The sequence below is a fragment of the Thunnus thynnus genome, chromosome 3 (genome assembly GCF_963924715.1).
Source record: "Thunnus thynnus chromosome 3, fThuThy2.1, whole genome shotgun sequence".
Classification (NCBI taxonomy): Eukaryota; Metazoa; Chordata; class Actinopteri; order Scombriformes; family Scombridae; genus Thunnus; species Thunnus thynnus.
Window position 1 is genome coordinate 8,878,464 of NC_089519.1, and position 22,544 is coordinate 8,901,007.

The following is a 22,544-nucleotide window of genomic DNA, read 5'->3' on the forward strand; positions in this document are numbered from 1 at the left end:
GGCACATGCGATAGCCGTGAACTATGGTAGAGCCTCCCACACCCACGCCTCTACTGTTGACACCTCTCAACATACTCAGGCAGAGAGAGAGAGACATAGAGGGAGAGAGAGAGAGAGAGAGAGAGAGAGGAGAGAGCATGGGGGGAGGGAAGGGGAGGGCACACACACACACAAGCAGGATGCTGGGTCTTACACTGTGTGCTGAAGTACGCAGGTAGCATCACTCTATGTAGAAGAAGACAGGAGTAGAAGGTTGTAGAGTAACTCTGGTTCTGCTCCAGGAATAAGAGAACTTAACTGAAAATCATACTGACATTTATAATCATGCAAATGACTAAAATACAGCCCTGGAAAATCACTTAACAGTCTGTCATGTGGTCACTCCATTTATTTTATTTATTATAAAAAGAAGTCATGTCATTGTTAACTCAATATTTCTACTTTAAACTGCCTTTCATGAACATTTCCCACAAGCCCAAGAATTTTGTGTGCTGTACAAGATATCAATTCATTTCTAGAACCCAGAAACACCATATATTCATTTTCAAAAAGTCATTCACACACAAAGCAACGTACAGTATGTTATCCTACACAGCGATGTTACTTACTGTATGTTAGGGCTTCATTCGTCCCCAGAGACGTCTAACCCCCTGTTAGAACTTTTATGAGCGACCTGTTAAAAAATTCAAGAACAGAAATTCAAATAATTCATTGATTTAAACACAGCTGCGGTCTCTGAGCCCCCGAATAGTTGTAATTTGTCAATTTCTGTAGCAGACTTTTGAAATATGTCATCAGTTCATAATCATATTTACAAGCGCTCCTCATAAGATTAGAAAAAGACTGATAAAAGCAAACTTCAGTGTGAGATTGCATCGAGTGAGAAGTTAGTGTAACAGCTGCTGTAACCCAGAAGTGGCATCAGGACTTTAGCTTTCTATTGTATGCTGAAGTAGACCTATGACATTAGCAGGTGTCATCTCTTTACAGAAACAAAACAACATTTCTGCTTTTACAGTTATCTCTGAACCTCCGCCTCTTTTTGTGCCTTTTTCACATCATCTACCCTTTTCTCTCTCCCGCTCCCTCCCTCTCCTTTTAAACCCGCCTTTCTCTCTCGCTCTGTTTTCCTTCTCTTCCCCCCATTCATCGTACCCATGCAGGTTGGTCTGCGCGGTTCGTTGTGTTGTTTAATATGCACAGCCCATTCTTGCTCCTTTATTATTGTCCCACTGGCGGCGGAGGCCCTTTTCTTTGGCCAGACAATGGGCGGCGTCGTGACAGAGAGCACGGTGGTCATGTCCCATTTGCCACCCCGTGCTATCTCTCTATCCTGCCCCCCTTCTCACCCGCCATCCGCTTTTCAATAGCACCCTAATACTGTTACAGGAGAGAAAGACCTGGGAGCCTTCAATACGCCCCAAGCCTCCGGGGCCACAGCTATATACATACTATTAGCATAATTATAGCCTGAGAGAGTGAGAGAGAGATAGAGGGAAAAAGACAGATAGACAGAAAAAAAGAGACAGAGAGGCAGCAAAGGTGTTTGTAATGTGACAGTAGTCTCCCCCCCCAACCCCCCTTCACACACACACACATACACACTCGTGGAAAGACATTCTTGTAAAGGACATTTGAATAGATCTCGTATTGGATTTGTCCTGATCTCATCTATAGTTGGACTAGTCCACTCCGGGCTGGGACTCGTGGGTGGGCAATTCTCCTGCTGGTGCCACGGTTGCCTGACTTTGAACTTGAACTTGGACCCTGGGGGTCGAGCAGATTGAAATTGAATTGAGGAGGGCTCCCCCTGGGATTCTGGGCTGGTAAATGCAGGCCAGAGCAGCTGTGGTCCTGGCGGCTTGTTTACATGTTAACATCTCTTCCCATTCGGTTATATTATTCTGTCCTGCTCAGTAGCATGCATTCATGTTCAGTTGTAACAACGCGGTATTTGAAGTCCGGCCTCAAGCAGTTAATCTTTCATTGTTTAGATTCCAAAACATCTGTCATTCTCACAAAATCATCAGTTGTCTGAAAATGAAAGCATAACATGGTTTGGTTAGAAAGCAGAGATGTGTGATGGAAGTGTCGTGTGGTTCTGAAATACAGACCACTGTTGTTTTGGTTGCGCTTTGTTTGACTGCTTATTCCCAGAAGATGATTTTTTTTTGGAAGTGCAGCATTTATTTTTATCAGATTTGTGTTATCTCATGACAGTTAAAAAAATGGAAGAATAACTGTAACTGGGAGGGTGTCACATTGTCTTTCAGAGTTTTTAATGGACATACAATAACGAGTATTTCAGGTGGTACATCAGTAACAAGGAACAATGGAGCTCCTGGTTGCCTGGTGGTTAAGATGCATGCCATGTAACTGCAACATCTTGTTCAATCCCAGCCAGGGACCTTTGCATGTCATCCCTCTATTTCTTCCCATGTATCTACTACCATTGATAAAGGCTAAAATGTCCAAAAAATATAATTTTCAAAAATAAACACCGGTATTGAAATCCCACTGTCGTTACATCACAAATGCTGTTTTTCTCACACTGTCACACATAGATAGGCAGGCACACCCTAACACCCGTACTTTGCCTTCATGCGGCAGCTACTGTATACCACACAACAGTTCCACAGAGTAAAACGATGATCTGTTCTCCACCCACTACATATTTTTCATAGGAAAGAATACCATAGCAATAGAAAAAGCCAACTCCTCGCTACCACTAGCCCAGTCATCCTGTTTTAGGGGCGGCTTTAAAGCATGTCACAAGACCTCATGCATAGTAAACAGTGCGGCCTCCATGGCTGACTGGTGAGCAATTTGCCTCGTAGATTGCCTGGCCCCGGGGCCTTGGAGCTATGTTTATGTATGAGCCCTCCTGTTTCATATGTATCGGCCCCGGATCATTTTCTACCCCCCTCCGTCCGCCCCGTTTTCTCCCTTGCAGAACTGATGGCATACGCATACACACAGAGACACAAGCACACATGAAAAACACACATAGAACAACACACACATACACACATGGACAGACACATAACGTAAACATTAAGAGTGATGACTCGCACAAGGGTTGACACTGTCCCAGCAGATTACACTATTGTCAATACAAATAGAAATTTACTATACATGTGTCGCAGCTGCTGCCGCTTACCGTGGCGGTTGTGCTTTTCAGGGTGAATGGAAATGTATTTGGAACATGTCTGTGATGGTGTATTCACACCTCCCCGTGTTGGATATTTTATAGCACCTTTAGCTATATTTTCTAACTTAATAAACAACTTACAGTCCATGTTGAAGCCGGAAATTTGTAATTTGTGAGCTCTGTCTCATCAGCACCATCACAACATTATCACAAGGCTGTCATCACATGTAAATAAAGAGATTTTTAAACACGTGTCAAACACTCAATGAATTTCCTGGTGTCGATGGCATATGCTGCAAGACCGCATGCAGAGAGACAATTACGAAACTGAATACATGTAAGATGAGAATCCGAGTTCATTAACCCTTCATCACTCCCTCTGTTATCCCTCTCTCCTCCATTTCCTGCATTCTTATCCTGCTCTTTCTCTTCGCGATGGCTCTCGCATTCATCGTTTGAACCCCCACCCATATCTCTGTTTAATGAGAGAGTGGACATGTTTTAAAGATGCACAAAGCCCATCTTTGACTAGAAAGGAGATGCTCGTAGTAAGACCATCTTAAGAAATATTTACAGCATCAAAAGTCGGGCCAAAGATGTCCTCTATGTGTCAGCTAAGAGCGAAGCATCTCCAAAGGGCCCAAAATGTAATGGGTTTCACAGGACACAATTTGTTTGATATGAAATGATCCTCGGCAGACACAAAGTGGCCCCCATTAGGAGCCAAGCAGATTAGTGCAGTCCTCTGAGGGTCCGTGGCTCAGTGTCAGTGGTGGAGGACCCTTCTTATCTTTCATTAAGCGCACACAGCAGGGCGGATTCACCAGCTCAGGAGGGGTGGGGGGGTGGGGGGGGTGGGTTGGACTGAGAGAGTAAGAGAGAGAGAGAGAGACAGAGAGAGATAGAGAGAAAGGAAGAGAGGGGAGGGAAACAGAGATTGGTGGCGTTTAAAAAATCGTTTCCACATATCATAGCCCCATCTCTAATTCAGTGCTGGAAGCAGGGGAGCCGTGGGGAATGCACAGCGTCTTTCTCTCCAAATGCCAAAATTGACCAGCAGGCACAGAGGAAATGAGGCTGAACACAAATACACACACATACGCATTCTGTATGTGCGCGCACATACACTTGTGAATGCAGGCAGGTTGGATAAATGCACACGTTGGGGAAAAAAAAGACATTCACATAGGCAAGCACCAGCAACAAACACATTCACACATGCCAAGTCTTTAATACAGACAAACACAAAGCGTGCAAAAATGAGACCTACTCAGACACTCACAGGGGAATACCACTCTTCACACACATACATCCACACACCACAGTGATGGCAGCATGCCATACGGGTTCATGCCTAATCTGTGTTTGTTAATGGTTGGCGTGTGCTAATTACTGTCACCGTGCACCAGGGGCCTTCGCTGGCCAATCACCAACTAGACTAGCCTCTGACCGGCCAATCGCTAGCCGGTCTAGCCTCTGAACCAGGGGGCTTCTGGGAGATAGGGACTTTCAGCGGCAGTGAAATTGGCCTTGGAACACTCGGCTAATACTGGAACATGATGTGTGTGTAAGAGAGAAGAGGGAGAGAGACAGGGATGGAAAGAAAGATGTGTGAGCGTGTGTGTGTGTGTGAGAGAGAGAGAGAGAGTGCTTCCATGTGTCTGTGTGTGACTCTATGTGTGTGTGCACATGTGGAGCTATGAGCATGTGAGCTTGTCCAGCTATATGTGTGTGAGCAGCAGAGTGGAAAGGAAAACAAGGCCTGAATGTGGGCCAAGTCAACCACTCCACAAGCTCAAAGGCAGCAGTAATCCAGTGTTGACATGGTAATAGCCATGAGCTTAGTGTCAATTAGATAGAAACAATATGCTTACTCTACTGGAGTAAGTGGATAGTACCTTTTAAGTAGAGCAAGCCTAGCAATACTAGGTTTAAGCTGAAATTAAATAGCGCTGTGAATCTAAGATTTTCCCAGCCGATGTTGATGTCTGTTTCCCTTATTTCTTCATTCTAACACCATTTCTTTCAGCTTGTTTGTACCAATTCACACTGACAGTGACAACCATCAACACTGGATTTTACCACCATTTTGTGCTGGCATCATATTCTACTCTCAGAGGGTAGATGGCCTTATTATATTTCAGTCACTCAGAATGGGTTTCTGGGCCATGACAATCTCAAACCACGCAGGCCACCATCATTCAGCATTGGTGAAAGAGGCGAGATACAAAGGGTGAAACCATCTTTGACATTCCTGGAATGGCCCTGAAGCCATATGAGGGAGGTGGTGCATGCGTGTGTGTCTGTGTGTGTGTGTGTGTGTGTGTGTGTGTATACGTACAGCATGTGTGTGTGTTTGTGTAAATGGCTGCTTTGCTCCTCTGATAATGCCATGGTACCAGCTGAGGCCAGAGGGTATGAGGGGGAGAGTATCATGTGATTGGTTGATGCGTTAGGCCATCTTAAACGATAGCAAGAGTCCATTTACAGCAGTCGCCTACTGATGCTGCCCTAGAGGTGTACGAGGCACAAAGACACCTGCATGTAAACAAGCCATGTGTTTAAAGGTGCAGTACATGCATGCAAACACAGTTCACATGCACATTCTAGCCGCTTATCAGATAAAGTAAAGCAGTGCTACAAGCCCTCTTCCGATGATGTAGCTATCCATGCACTGCTCCCTCTGTCCAACCATCTCATTTTTACCCATTTTCTGTGAGCTGCACTCTTGTTTCCATGAATACCAAAGCTCGATGCGTCTCCGAGTCAACGTATTGTTTGCTTAAATTGGAAGGTCAGTGGGGGGAAGCAGACTGATGTGGTGAACCACTTCAAAACCACTTTTCATCTTTTCCCTTCTTTCTTTTTTTATCAGCCCCTCCATCATTTTCATTCGCCATGCAGCTGGAGAAGGCCCTTTCATTCGGAAGGGAGAAGGAGAGCGAAAAAGGGAGAGACGGCGAGAAAAAATGTCAACAGACATGTGCTTCTCTACCTACAGGAACTGATCATACCACAAACTTCCACCCGCACCCTCAGATCTGCCAGCAGTGTGCTCCTCCAGGCCCCCAGTACTAAGCTCCACACCATGGGGGATCGAGCCTTGTGCTCTGGTGCACTACGCTTGTGGAACAGCCTTCCGAACCATCTGAGGGCAGCACAGACCCTAGTCTCTTTAAAAAAAGGCCTAAAAACCTCTCTTTCAGGAAGGCTTTTTCATCTTAACTCTTATTACTGTTTTCTTTATGTTGTGTGTTCTAGGTTATTAATACCGTAGCACTTTGAGTTCCACCATGAATAAAAAGTATTATTTTAGATAGATGGTGATGGTGTTGGGATGATTATATGTGAGCAGATCTTAATGACTTCTCTCCGTCTGACTCCTCTCTGCTTATTATCTGACCAAACAGCCTGCCGCCATCTACTGAGGCTATACCACTAAAAATCTTCCTTTCAAAGAGGAGAGTTGCACTTTGCCAGACAATAGGTGAAGGCTTCCCATGCTTGCCTTGAGAGCACAACTACAGCAGTTACGTGTGATCTTGTGAGGGTGATTTTTAAGCTTGGTGGTAAAGATGATTATGTTCCAGCCTAAGTGAGGCTGTATTTATCTGCAATCCAAAATGTGCAGCCAATTTTCTTCCAAACAGGCAAGGGGCGACTGCTGCACATGCACATAAGGTCCAGATCATGAAAGCCCTTGCAATTCAATTCTGCATTATCTACCATATTAAAGCTAATAATGTCTTAAGATAAAACACTCCTAGACCGGTGACTCAGGTCCTGTCCTGGCACACAGTGTTTCAAGCTGCAATTTTATTTCCAAGGCCTGAGTTTTAAAACAAGGTCACTTTTTCTTTTTATTCTCTTGAAAACTTGAGAAGCCAAAGTTCACTGCCAGTTCCTGTTCTCCTTTCTATTCTGAAATTATGGGGGCTTTCAGTGAGGTCACTGCGCTGCCATATGAATAATAGATTTTAATTGATTTAACCTGGTCCTGAAGTGGGCTAAAACGCAAGTCCTGTCACTTTCAGAGGGCAGCAAGAGGGGATCATGGTCCAGCACACATCTTTAAAAGCCCCTTGACGTGAGTCTGGGATGAAATATTTACGCTGTAGTGAGGAGTGACCTCCCGCTGCAAACCCATGTTGTGATCTCCAATTGATTTCTGACAAGACAATTGGGGCGAGACAAAATGCAAGCGGCACTGTCCAGCTAAACCTGTGAGTCTCCACAATGACAACACAGTGCACTGAGTGGACCTGGTGGAAATCAGGATGGTCATCAACCTTTAACTGTAAATGATTTTGGCTGAAATTAAACAGCTTCTCCTGAACTCTCAGAGGTTTCAAGTGTTTCGTGAGGACGAAGCTATTTCCTGCAAATTATTCATTAATGTAATAATATCAGTCAAGTGGACATTTAAATGCTGCTTGAAGCATCCTGCACGCTATGGAGGCAGATTAACTTCTACTGTATGAAGAAACAGAATGATGCTGAGAGAGGTTAATTATTAATATCTGCAAGTCGACAAAGCTGTAAAACAAAGGGCCTTTTGAATAGTTGTTACATGAGGTTATTACTTAATGAACTTTGACTTTTTGATTTGTTGTACATATAGTGTTTCACAGATGTAAATAACAAATCTCAGTAATTTGCTTTATCAAAGTTCTCTGTTGCTAGCTGATCCAACAGGCAGAGTTAAAATTATGTAGATTTATTCATAACATTAGCATGATAAATTGGGAACAAAATGAAGCAGCTACACTTGAATTATTAAGATTATGAAAAATTATAATGAATGCTTTGCTCTTGATGTGACTTGTTTTCCTGATAAACAAAGCCCTCTAATTACCATGGAAACATCTGGGGACTTTGGTAACCTTCATTAATCTAGCCCAATCCCACCATTCATCTCCCTGCAGAGTTTCACATTAGAAAGGATAAGTGCACCAGTGACACTGCATATAAATGCTTACCAGTTATCACACATTCTCTCCGGTTACTTTCTGGCATCTTCCCACACCTCAGGGACACACCCAATAAATGCCTTCTGCTGGTGCCACATCCTCCGATCTCATTGTCTCTGAGTGTTAATTGCGAGATAGTAAACACTGATTACAAGTCAATTAGTTGCTGCTTCATGCAGACGAAGAGACAAAGTTTCACTTTCTAAAAACAGGTGATGTAAGAAATTCAACAGATAAAGTTTGACATCTTTACTGAATTCTGTGCTTATTCCCAAAGGCGAGAGCACTTTGAGTTCATCTCAGACATGATAATAAACGTCACATTCAACCTGCCCTTGCACTGCATATATTCAAAGTCTTTTTTTTTTTTCCAGTACATATCCATCCAGGTCTTCCAAAACTATGGATTCTTCATCTCAGATCCAACACGTCAATACATCATATTTTGCAGATGGTCTTGGTGTGTAAGTACATTTCATCTTAATGTTTGTGTTCCTCTGGGGTCACTAAGAGTGTTTGTGTCTATGTTTGTCTGTGCCGGTTCTGCGGTTCATTCCTCGCATGGAGTGTGAGCCAAGGGTAGCGGTGTGTGGATAACCCCTATGACCGGGGCCCCAGGCTGACAGAAAACCTGGCTCAGACAGAGAGAAGAGAGCTGGGATATGAGAACAGATCAGACTGGGAGTGATGGAGGGCCCTGACCAGGTGTGTGTGTGTGTGTGTTTGTGTAAAGGAGGTGATGGAGGATTTAGGATAGGTAGTGTGGAGGGGATGGGGGGGTGGGAGAAGGTGCTGTCAGAGTTCTTTTAAAGTTTCAGCAATCATTTGTTTAGTCAGTGTGTGTTGTGCGCCATTGTGCATTGTGTTTATACATGAAGGTAGTTTGAGTGTATCTCTATGTGTGTGTGCACTGTGAGCGTGTGTGTGCTGCTCCCTCTCTGACCTGCAGGATGAGTAGGGGGGAGACTCCTGCTGATTAATGGGCCTGTCGGCTCTCCCATGGTGGCACGTTTCCAAACTAAATTTGGCCACTGCTGGCTAGCAGGGTCAGGTGCAGGCAATGGAGACATTAGGGAGGGCCTGCCTCACAGCAGCATCTCCTGAAGGCTGCTGGACCCCGGCACCAGGAAAACCTGGAATAGGCTAAGACAGGTCATCTCGCTGAGTTGTTAAAGGTAGTGTTTATAATGCAGGGCTGTCATTTATAAATGGCCTGTAAAGAACCTATAAAGTGCATTTTCGCTTAAAATAATATAAAATCATAGTCCAAAAGATATTAAGAGGCCCTGTGGATCTGTTAAAACTTCTCCAGAAATGTCTTTTGATAAGTGATCTCACTTTTGTCCAGAGTGAGTTTTGGTAGTTCAGTGCTTTGTCATTAAGGGAACCAGTTCTCTCAGGTGCTGTAGTTACAATTCCGAGTGAAAACTTTACACAGATCTCAACAGATCAGTTGAACAGAGATGGTCCATTTGTAAATTTCCTGAAGCTTTCTGAGTGTACGCTTTTTCTGTATCACTTTCTTATAACAATGTCTTTAAAAAGGATTCATGCAGTGCAGTTCATAGACCAAACCAGTCATTCTCTCCTGGACTCACAGCTCCATCATGGCAGAGTGGTTTGTGAGCCTCAGTGACCCCAGGAGCATTGTTGTTACCTTGCCTGTGGCCCCTCGAAAACACTTCTCAAGCCGGAGTCCCAGCTTTGCGAGGAGTGTTTGTGAATATACGGTAGCAGGGCGACCCCAACTGCGTTAAAAAGCAGACCTCCGCGTTGTATGCTCATCATCGTCAAGATGAAGGGTATTGGTCTGCGTAATGGTCAGGGCTGGAGCAGACCTTTGCATCCAGGGGCAAATCAAAAGTGTTCATGGTATTGCAATTGCTATAAAATGACATTTTGTGCCATTTTATCACTAATTGATGCTGATGAAAGTGGCAGCACCGTTAAACTGTAGACATAACCAACAGCATCCCACTCAACACCACATCCATCCCCCACAGTGACATTTCCTCGTCCATCTCACGGTGCAATCAGCACTATCCATTATGTATTCGCTACTAGGTAACAAGTGCAACTTGACCAATTACAGACACAATGATAGACCCTGCAGCTCATTTTTCTCTGTGTTTTTGCCAGCGCTGTCATGGCGACCTCTACAACGGACGGACATCAAGACTGGTTGGCAGGTCACCCAAGGTGGGCAATGTGAGTACATAATTACAGCTTGGGAACATTTGCCCTTTGCAAATTGTATGAAATGCATAGTGGCTAATTGGGCCACTCTGGCATTTGTGGAGTTCACCAGGTCGTCTTTTATGTGACGGCCATTATCACTAAAGTGATAAGAGTGATAGGCCCACTCAGCTCCCTCTGGTTCTTTTGCTGTATCCATAGAAATAACTGTGACTGGGTCAAGTTAAGGAAGACATTACATAGTCAATTGTACAGGTCATAAAGTAAAGGTTTTTATGTCCAAAAATGCTAAAATGGTATTATTTCAGTCAGACAAACATTTTCTGCAAAAGCATGGTAAGCGGATAAAGCTGAAAAATCCTCAAACTTCTGATATTTCTGCTCATTTTCTGATGGTGGTATTTAGAGGTCAGAGTTCTCTGATGTTAAAAAGTGATTTTTTTCACACCACAGTGTACTTGCCTCTACTGTAGAACAAAATTTCATTTGAATCGGTTCCCTCAGAAGAATGAAAGAGTCCTGATTCCTCAGAGTTTAATTAACTACATTAGACTGAGAGATAACGTGACTTTATGCAAGTGAAATGAAAAGAAAAAAATGAAAAACAACATACTAGCTTAAAAACCCGGTTGAAATTGGCTACTGTACCATGTGTACTGAAAACTGGCATTCATCTACCTTAAGTATTCATTATTAAAGAACCTTGGGTATTCACAGTGACAATAGCAAATCCTTTCATCTTCAAGAGCCCTCAACTTATTCCATCATGCAAAAAAAAAGAAACCTACGTTCGACTATTTTAAATCCCCCTCTCTGACAGCAAACTTCTGCCGTTCCACAGACACCTTCCAGTTCACAGTGAAGCAGGAATGTGCTAAATCCTCCTCAGGTGGGGGAGTCTGCCCGGCCATCGGCAAACTCCATTCTCATACAGACTGATAAATCTCTCCCCTTGTATCCACACCCCTACATTAAGTAAAGGTAGCGCCATCTGCTCCCTATTAATTCCCCAGCAGGCGACTTATCACCTCAACCCCTGTGACCCCGAGTGCCTCCTACATCCTCCCTGCTCCTCTCCTTCTCTCTCCTCTTCACTTCTCCCCTCTACTCCCTCATTCCTGAGCCCTATTCATCTCATCCTCTGTGTGTTTTATACACTACAGTTGAAGAGGTTTGTTGACATTTCATTTAACTACGCCTTAGAATATGGATTTATACACATACACGCACAAAAACACACATACGATAACCTTTTACTAACTGCTAAACTCACAAGCCATCCAACTCCCCCCCTATGTCCCTGTGGCGGGGGTTCAGTGGACAAGTCTGGTCCTCTAGGTCAATGGCAAATGAGAAGCAGAGCTTTAGGATTAGGGAGGAGATAGCTGAGGGTTCAGGAGCCTTTCTCTGGCTTTGATTAGCTCCCTTACTTGATTAAATGCCCATCGTCGAGGAAAAAAGATGAAAATTGGATGAGGGGAGAAGAAGAGAAGAGAGGGGAGAGACAGAGTCAAGGCCATTTGTTTTCTCAGCTGGGGCTAGTTCAAGTGGTCGTCTTTTGGAGCCCTCTGGCTCGGGTTCACACACACACACACACACACACATACACACACACACACACATAAGCCTTTCATACAAGAACACACATACACACTCAGATTAATAAAAATGTCCTGGGGGAGAACAGCATAAGTCAGAAGGTTGGCTCTTGCGAGTCCACCGCACCTCACTCCCTTACTTTTCAGTCCCATCCCTCACTCACTTGTTTACCCCTCATTTCTCCCTCTCTTCCTCCCCTCTCTCCCCCACTGTAGTCTCTCCCAGTCTGGTCTGTCAGAGTAACCTGACTCTGGCGGCTTCTGACACGATCCAGACCGCTCGTAGCCCCTGCCCAACACTTTCACCACCAGAGCCAGACAGTAAAACAACCAGATTACTTCCACATGTTCCCCCCTCTTTCTCTCTCTTTCTCTCTCTCTCATACACACACACACACACACACACACACACACACACACACACACTTTCTGTTGTTGGCAAGCATCCCCCACCGCCACCATAGCTGGGCTCAGGAACACAAGCCACACCAAAAACCCCAGAGCGGGGTAAACTGACCCAACCTGTGTAGGAAAAAGGTGGGAGGGTTGACCTGTGTCTAAGTACGTGTGTAGTTATGGTAGTTCAGATAAACAGTGACTGACTCAAGGAGAGGAGAGGAAACAAAGAGTTCACCTGCGTAACATATAACCAGTGTTTGGCAATTACAGTAATATTTAGTCAGTGACAATCATATAAGGAATTACAATTAGAATATCTGCAATATACAGTTACTAAACGCTATGTTACTTGGATAATTTGGGGTAAGCTTGTTCACTGTCTTACGAGTTAGATAAAGATTTAATATCATGTAGTCTCTCTGCAGCCAGTGGTCAGATTGGTCCAGGCTGTGTTAGCATAGCATGGGAGCTAGAAATATGGGTTAGCCACTACCAAAAGAGGAGAAATGCACTTCCCGGTAGCTCCACAGTTGTCTTATTTACATGTTATGTCTTCTTCATCAGCTAGCTTGCTAACGTTAGGCACTGGTAAAGCATTCATTCAGGAATCACAAGGATTTTGTTCAGAGTTGGAGGGTCTTTGAACCTCGAGGCTTCACTTTGACGGCTAGCTTACTAACGTTAAGCCAGCTGTTGATGGTCAGGAAATGCCTCCGAACTGTTGCCTGGCTGCTTGTTAAAACATAATGTCCTGTTTTCTATTTTTACATGTGTTAAATATAGAAGATGTGACATGTGGGTGCGATGCATTTAGAGTTGTTTAAAGGGCACTGTGCCGGAGTTGATAAACAAAAGTAACCTGACATACAAATGACTAGGCCTATAACGAGCCCTTATGCTGTTGAGTAATGAGTAAAATAATGTAATGACTTTTTTCCGAATAATAATAAGTAATGAGTAACACTGCTTATATAATTTATTCCAATTTCAACTGCTATCATAGTCGCTTCATTAGCTTTCATTGAAGCTTTTACAGTTTTTTCCTCAAACATTCAAACAAAACCCTTAAACATTCCTCTCATGTTTATGCTGCAAATACTCGAAATAATCACGACAAACAGTCAAGTCTACAGTATAAGAGTTTATCTTTACATTATGCACCACCTCCACATACCCTCTACAACAGTGCCTGATCTTCATAGAGTTATCTAAAGAGAGTTACAGTCCCCTTTTGACTTTGCACCTGCACAGCGTTCCCTCCCTCCTCCGTGCTTTGTTGGCAAGAGCCGTCTTGGTCATTCTGCATGCCCAGGCACATTATCAACTTGCAATTACACTCACATTCGCTGTTCTACTCGCCCAAATGAACCAGCTGGTGATACAGCAACACTGCATTACAAACACATTGACTACTTGCACATTCTTAAATAAGAGGTCTCCCTATCACAAATAACCCTAATATGAACTTAATGCGAAGTAATGAATCTGTTGGAGTTTCATTCCGGCATACTGGAAAGTTAATAAAACAATATTGCGATTGGTAGGGAAAGAGAACTCTGCGGACCAAGCTTTAGATTAGGCCCCTAATGGCTCTGAAGCCGGAGGCTAAATTGAAATGTAAAACCCAGAGCGAGACCCTAATTCACCCTTATCTGTGTGAGTGACGAGCCTGCCTCCCCCGACTGAGATTGGGGCCATCGAGTTGGATGAACCGCAATTTGCTTTGTTAGAGGTAGGTGTATATGCATGCGCGGCCCGGATCACAGTATGGAGATATAGAATGCGTGTTTGGAATGCATTGGAATAAATGAATGAGGTTCAAAGGCGCTCCCGCTTCTTTTTCTGTCTCTCTCTCTCTCTTTTTACACAGTCTTCAGTTTAAGTGAGGGTGTTGCACAGACTGTCTGGGTTACAATGCATATGAGAAAAGACACATACATACAGTATGACGATATATGCAAATAAAAACGTTGAATTTCTTCTCTAATTCGTAATTCTGAATGAATAATAGCGATCAAATACTGTCAAAGGCGTGTTTACCATATGTTATAAGACCTTCAGTGTCCTTTTATGCGTACATGTTGTAACACTTTGTGGATTGGTTGTGCTAAAACACACAAACACAACATCACTCCCCTCCTCCATTGCTCCTCTTATTCCCTCAGTCAACAGGCCACTCGTCCACCTGTTCCCATTATGTTACCTCGGTGATATCTCTCTCTCTCTCTCTCTCCTCTTCCTCCTCCCTCCCTTTCTAATACTCCTTCCTTCCTCCCCTCTCACCCTAATATCCTCCTTTTCCTTTATCTCTCCTCCTTTTACCACCACTGGTGCCTCCATCGCTGACCGTTCATTACCCTAATCAAATCCAGCAGCTGAACAACCGCTCACTGCCACTCCACGAGCTGTTATTTTTTTTAAATCCCCGGACTCATTTGCATATGCGTCCAGTTAATTAGTGTGGGGGCGCAGGTGCGTGGTGATAATCATTATTAAACATGACAGTCACCTGTGACCGCGCTGCCCTCCCCAACCCTACACACATACACACAAACAGACACACACACACACACACACACCACTCCTCCTCTGCTTCAACAGCCTCCTCTCCGCTTAAGCATCATGGATGGGTTTAGCCAGTGATGATGTCATTTCCTGTTTCTGTTTTAGTAGTCAGCATGTATTCCACACATGCATTCACTATTTGATCACATTTGCTCAGTAATGACTGCAGCTCAGCAGTTTTTGGGGCCGCTGTAAGCTGAGCAGGTTTTAGAGAAACAGACCTGTCTTCGAACTAATATCGTTTTCAGTGTCCTCTGGCAGGATGTTTAAAAGGAAAAGAAATTAAACGAAAGAAAGTCATTCCCCACCGAGACACAGAGAGAGAGAGTATGTGTGTGTTGGCCTGTTGACATCACTGGGAGCGCTTGTTCCCTTACTCCATTAGCCAGGCCAAGATTTTTCTGTTGGCGTGTGCCAGTGTCAGCAGCATGCATGACACTCTTGCGTGCACATTTACATTTTTACTTGTGTGTGTTTCCTTGTGTGTGTGTGTGTGTGTGTGTGTGTGTGTGTGTGAACATTGCTTGAACTACAGAGGCATGTGTATGTGTCTGAGTAATATAATATATGCTTGATGATAGGTTACACTGTGGAAAGTTGATGTGATAGAGTTGGACAGTTACAACAGACGAACAGTAGGCACCATTTTTATTCTCATGAGTGCAGCAGTTTTCCAAGAGGATGAATACAGGTTAAACAGTAGTTCTCCTTTATTTTCAGCTATTGTCATATTGGTGTATTACTGGGTGTTATTATTTGGTGCAATTACATAGTGAATACTTGTTTCTTTTACTTGTTTCAAATTCTAGTGCTGTTGCCGTAGATTCTTGCAAAATTAGATTATCCAGTGTAAAGCAAGGAAATCATGAATAACTCTCTCCTGCTTTGAGTCTATGGACTACTAAAATATTTAGGTGAATTTGTTTCTGCACAAGCAAACAAAGAAAAGCCATATTTAATCTTAACATTTCTATATAAAAGTTATAAAGTGATGCCCTGAATTCAACATGACAGGCCCCTGTAAACATGGTGGTGGTACTGTGTATGTGTGTTTTTTTCTGGTTCTCTTAAATAGATCTGTACCACCCTCTGCTGTATGTTTGCTGAAAGTGCAGTAAATTTTTGTTGAAAGCGAAAACAGAGAATTTTTATTACCTATCTCACATAATCACACCAATCTCAATGTAATTATTTTCAATATCATTGATATAGGCACTATTTTACCCCCGTATATGAGGTGTGTCTAGTGTAGCCATCCTAACAAAAAATTTATGTATTAATGCTAGTTCAAGATGCTTGGAGTGTATACCAAACTTTCACTGAGTGTAAATCCCTGCTGCTCTGGAGGAAGAGGAAACCAAGTCTACAGTGTATTCATAATTCTACTAGAAGACATACATTTATCAAGATGTTTGTATGTATCAGTGGAAGATACATCGTAAATGTAAAAGTACAAAAATAATGTCATACTAGCTTACATTAACCCTAGCAAAACCACTATTAAATACATACTGAGGTGAGTATTAGCGTCACTCAGGCCAAATAAAATGATATGTTTTGTTGCAAATTTTAGATCTACATCTGACTTTGATTTGAGTCCAGTTAAAGTTTTTTTTCATTGGTTATTACAGAAATGATCATTCATCAGTAGATCTATCATACTATGAGACATTTGTATCTGAACTCCATCATGTTAATTTTTGGAAAATACCTCAATCCTGCAGGGACTATAAGAGCTTTATATGCAAAGAAACTGTGCCAAATTTCTGGCCATTTAAAAATGATGCTGTAGTGCCACCTACTGGTGATATGTCATAACAATTCGCAGGAGTGCTGGGAGATGATGTGTACACCTGTCATCTAAATTTGGTTTTGATGACAGGTTCCAAACTTAAGGGTTATGTTGAAGACACACTTAGAGGAATCTGGCAACCAATTATGGTAAAATGGTGTTTAAAATACATATATATGAAAATATATATGTATATAATATGCACATATGTTAAAATACAAATCTAAATATCTTGGCCAATAATGTACTGTAAAATCAGCATTTAAATATTAGTTAGTCATCACTAAAACTAAAAGCCATTATGTCTGCTGTTTTAAATGAAAATAATTTAATACGTAGTTCATTTATAAATGACCCGTTTGCAAAGGGATCTATTGGAGGAGTTTCCCTGAAGACTTAATGAGCTAGATAAAAAAAAAGAAGATATACACAAAGCAAGGATTTTTTAATAACCTAGCAACCCAAAAGTTGTTGTTATTAATGGATGATCTACTATATAAAGCCTTATCAAATATTATTGACAACCAGAAAAGCCATTAGTTACAACATAAAATATATATTACTGAAAGTGGTTTGCATACATCTCCCCTGTTGGGCGCTGTGGCATTGTTAAATTGCATTACTTTTCAAATGTCTGATTTCTGCTGCTTTAGAAAAGGCAACTGTGCTTACTGTGCCATTTCCACTAGATGGCAGCAAGTTTATTTACCAGTACTGTGTCAGTGAACCCCTGTGGGGAAAGCCTGATCCCCCTCTGAACAGCCTCAGATAACAGATCCGGCTCAGCTGATGTCTCGCAGGAGTTGTAGTGCAAGTCACCTCAAGCCAACTTCTAATGCCAATAACAGTGTGACAACTTATATCCCTGCAAATCTGACTGTGACATTGTATTTATCAGGCGGTGTGTTAATGTAACAAATACAAGATCAGAAGACACACTTGCCAATAGAGGACAACAACTGCGTGTATGTGCATGCAAGCTTATGTGTTTACATAATGGGAGTAAAAATGTGAACCATTTTGTTGGGTATATGAGCATTTCTTTGTATGCACATATAGTAGGAATATGCACCCATGCATGGTGATGGACGCATGGATGGATCCATTCATATACAGTATAATGTAGCCTTATTGAGAGTATAAGAGTAAAAAGCAAAGACATGGCAGCCATGAGTGTGTGTGAAAGTTGGACAGTTTAAAGACAGAGACACATTACAGAGGAGCTCTTGGGGGGACAGATTGAAGGTTTAGGCCCTTGTTAATTATTGAAACGTTTGCTGTTGTGCTTTAGTCAGCAATGTGTCACATTACGCCCCTGCCCCACACACACATAAACACATAAATACCAACAATGATGACAAAATAGATGTCTGTCTTGCAAAATGTGTGCTGAGATATTCTCCAGCCGCTCGTAATCCTCAATATGTTCAGCAGGTTCAGCAGGTTAGATCATTCATAAGTGATGAATGAAGGTACTGTTGTTTAAAAGGTCAACTGTAAGTCAGTGAGAAACTTCACTTTACAATACACATTGATTAAGAATTATTGATTATATCCATTGGCTACTGTGTTTTGACTGGTTCTGTTACAAAAGAGATCAACAAGTGATTTTAGATGGTAAATGTACCAGCACAAGCAGATAGATTACAACAAAGACAGTGAAGTGAAAATTGGACATGGCATGCAGCCCAATACATTTCTCTTATACATTCACTGATAAAGACACAGTGTGTCTGCTCTTCACATGCTGTGTATAATTTTAAAATGTCTATCAACTGTCATATATCTCCTTATTGTCTCTGTAAAGGTAAAGGTTACTTTATTTTATTCTCCTGTTAACTGTTCAGTTGTCATGGACTAAATAATCTCCACGGTGCCTTGAGGTCTGTAAAAAAAACCTGACAACCAAAAATCTCACCTTTGAGTGTCTTTCTCTGTGGTCAATTTATGCATGCTGGTGCAGCATGTTCTTTGATCTTTTCCTAGCCCCGTTCACCGGGCCTGAGGCAGCTTTATTCAGGTGGAAAATGGAGGTTAGACCTAACTGGACAGAAGAAGAGAGCACAATGGGGGATGGGAACATGCTGTCTATAGTGGCTGATGTTGGTGATTCTTGGTAGAAGTAGGTCAAAGGTAGGTCAGCTTCCTCACTACAAGACAAGTTCATCCAGTTGGCATTATTAAGAGTTATGATCCCTGTTTGTGAGATATGGTGGAGAGGAGGTCAGTTCATCATCCTTGGGATTTGATTGGATACAGAACATGTATACATTCATCCTCAGACAGAGTGTTGTCACCGTGCCTGCTGTTGGATCCGATCATATGTTGTCCTGTAGGTTCCTCATCCATCACTTCTCTTAATGTAGACTCCGGGTCTCCACCAGCTGAAGCTAATTCCCATGTTGACAGTGGGATGTATGTTGTAAATCAAAAGGCTTTAACATAATTTCTCAGGACAGCAGGTTTGTGTTTGTGTGTGTGTCTGTGCACTATATGTCTCATATGCATCTGTCATTTCTGAGCGCTACAGGAAGGTCTGCTACTGTATTTATTGGTGTAGTCATGAAAACTGGCGAGGCTGTGTCATTCTCTAGGTGGCACTTAGTGCAATGAGTGAGTATTTTCAAGGCCGGATAGTAAATAGCAAAATACATGTGTCCTTATTTCCTTCTCTGTCTTTCTCGTTCTCTCCCTGAAACCTACTGTACATGTGCAATACTCTGGAAAACAAAAGAGAACTTTGTCTAAATCCATTTTATTGATCAGGTGGAGCGTGCATTGGCCCCAAGCCTTGAAATCAAATCCAGTTGTTTACTGTACATTCTTGATATTCATCACAGGATGTTATATCCAGTGTATATCTATCTCCAAAGCACAAAAATGCACATTCATCTAGTCACCAGGACATTCAACATTTTGCTTAAAACAGTGGCATATTTTCATTTTGTCCCCTAAAACGTACATTAAATCTATATCAAGTAATTTTATCATGCAAGAGCCAAGATATAGATTACAGTCAAACATTGAAGATAACATCTATTACCTGTGATGATGGCTTTATCACAGACTATATGATATCTGGTCGAACATAATTAGGTAACAAAGTCAAGCATTGTGAAACATTAGGTTGTCATATATACACTTAAAGAATTGTATTAATTATGCTTATTAGCTTTGTTGCAGGGAGTAAGATGAGAAGATTGATACCGCTCACATAAGGATGGTACTGACCTTCTCATCTAACTCTCTTAGCAAGAAATCACATAAGTATGTTTCCCAAAATGTCAATCTATTCCTTTAAGAATAGTTGAACATGACCTTTTCATAATGTTCTTTTTAAGAAGGACATTCATTAAAATGCTTGATATTTTAAAGTTTAGTGGTCAGAAATATGTTCTGTATGAAGCTTTCTGTGTTACAAAAGAAAAAAATAAAAAGCAAAACTTTTTCCCCACATTTTCTTCCATGAGTAAAGATAAAAGAAGAGTTTGTGAGCAAATGGAATAGACGACTCAGAAAACATATTCATATCTATACAGTGTGAAACTGATGGAGACAAAAACAGATTCCTTGTCTTCCCCTAGCTGACCTTGGTGGCAGCCTAGCTGCGACTCGAGGGCAGAAACCCAAATAACCCAGCCATGAAAACAAAAATCAATGCAGGAAGCAGATCTGTTGCCAGAAGGTAGTCCTCCAAGGTCAACAGCTCCGGCTGGCTGGCTATCACATTCAGCTTTCCACCCAGTCACACAGATGTAGACAAACAACAGACATGGAAAGAAAAATGCCAGCAACAATATTCATTCCATCTCAGATGGCTTGTTTCTAGAAAGAGTTAGTAAGAGGATGAATCCATTTTCTGCTCATGTTTGGACAAAAAGAATAAGCTTTTTGTTGTAGTGGTGTCACAACTGAACTATCCACTTCAGATACTAACTTAGTTTAAGAGCTGATTCTTAAACTGGCATTTGAAAGTCATAAAGTGTCTAAATTAAATGGTTACTCCTTATCCCTTATCATTCCTCATCACTCTAATAACACAGATTAATAGACCTTCCTCACTGCTATCATTTTGACTTGTCTACCCATCTGTAACTGATAACATCAATAGTGGCTGTGTTCTATTAACAGTAGATGTCTAAAGGTGTGTTCAGACAAAATGTGAGGTGAATTTGTGCCCTGTGTCACTAATGCGAGTTGGACCGCTGGACCATTTGTCTTTATTCGCCCCAAACAGCCAAAATATCAACTATATGTTGGCTGCATACTAGGACACACTGACCATATCCGTGGTGTGTTTGTGATCAGTTCAGCCTCTGACTGAACTCAGAACTCACCAGAAACTTATTCTGGTGAGTTCTTTCCCTCCAATCTCTCTTCTTTTTCAGGAAATGTGCATTTGCATCTTTGCATTGACTTATGTATGTAACTGAGCCACATCTGAGATTCACTTTACGTTCTGTCTGAACACACAGTCAGTCTCTGGTCATGGGTTACTGGCACAACTCAACAGAGCAGAGCCATTGTTAATGTTACTGATTACACCTGTGGATTTCCTTTTATGACGTCAAAATGTCCACTGTGAAAACTGACTCCTTAATAGTGCCCAAAACTGACTAAGCTCATTAGATGATCAGCTGGAAATGACAAAACATTGTGGACTTAGTCTCCAGCTAAGTCTCCAGCAGGATAAACTGCTAAAATTAGAGGAACTTACATGTAAAGTAAGGGGGGAAAGAAGGGTCCTCTGTGGAGTTTTACATTCCAGTGAATAGCAAAGCATGAATAAGCATAGTACAGTACTGCATAGCCACACAGCAAGATCTCCAAAACCTTTTAACCTATTTTCAATGACCATTTACTTTAATAAAGGATTTCCTTATGTTGACACAGAGCAAAATTAAAATCTACTTTTGCTTCTGAGTGGTAAATGTGACACTAGAGGGACCAAGCACAGCACACATAGAACTTCAAGGCTGGCATCAGTATGCCAACATTCATGACGCATAAATTACTCAAAGTCATGATGTGTCCTGTCAATGCTCAGTAAAGTAAAAGGGCCTGGTGGGCAGAGGATGGCATGTTGAAGCAGAATGACTCTTTGGCTCAGGTTGCATTACAGTAATCTTGCCTCACCATTTTGCTTTATGCAGTCTGAAACAACTATCCCTTGAGCATTTTTATTGATGCTGGAACAGTAGGTTTTAATTGAGTTGAACTGGCAGCGATTTGATATTCGTCAACCAAAGAAATCTTGCAGTTAAACAACACTGAGTTCTGCTTAAATCACCTGCGAGCTTAACCCACTGTTTCCATTAGCAATTAACTCAGCAGCTCACTTGTTCATCCTCTCAGACGAAACGTGTGGAAGACCCTTAAAAACATAATGAGAGAAAGCATCAGTCACTAATTATTTCAGTAATTATTGAAGATCAGTTTAAGGTCAGACAAGTAATTAATTGGGGTCAGGTTAAAGTAAAGTAAGGAGTCAGTGCAGGAGAGGTTAAGATAGGATTTAGATGATGGACAGAGCTTGTCTGGGAATAGGAAATAATGGATTTGTTTGAGCTAGAGTTTCAAGTAGCCTTCGGCACAAACATAAAGAAACCCTCACCAGAAGAGGATTTTCAATGGAATTTATTCTTATTTGCAAGCAAAATACATTATAGAAATCCTGTTTACTCTCCTGTCAGGTGTTTCTTGCCCTATAAATTGTTCAATTGTAATGATGTTTGCTGACATTTATAATGCCCCTACAACATGCATCCAATAATCCTGTACTGTAGCTTGCAGAACAGACTAAAAATTTTAGCTAGAAAATGGACAAGGAAGAGATAATAAAACCACATTATTTGAAATATCTTTGGAGTGGC

The 22,544-nt window shown here is 41.9% G+C and overlaps 1 long non-coding RNA gene across 2 annotated transcripts in view; it reads right to left on the reverse strand.

Moving 5' to 3' along the window:
• The window catches only part of LOC137178545 (uncharacterized), a 36,195-nt gene that overhangs the window by 9,661 nt on the left and 3,990 nt on the right, over positions 1-22,544 (reverse strand). The window contains exons 1-3 of one of the 2 annotated variants that reach the window (XR_010927125.1): positions 9,065-9,891; positions 8,131-8,237; positions 609-673 (exon numbers count right to left, since the gene is read on the reverse strand). This is a non-coding gene — a long non-coding RNA (uncharacterized lncRNA). Of the gene's footprint in view, positions 1-608; positions 674-8,130; positions 8,238-9,064; positions 9,892-22,544 lie in introns of those variants that run through there. The other variant, XR_010927131.1, reaches the window with a different exon arrangement.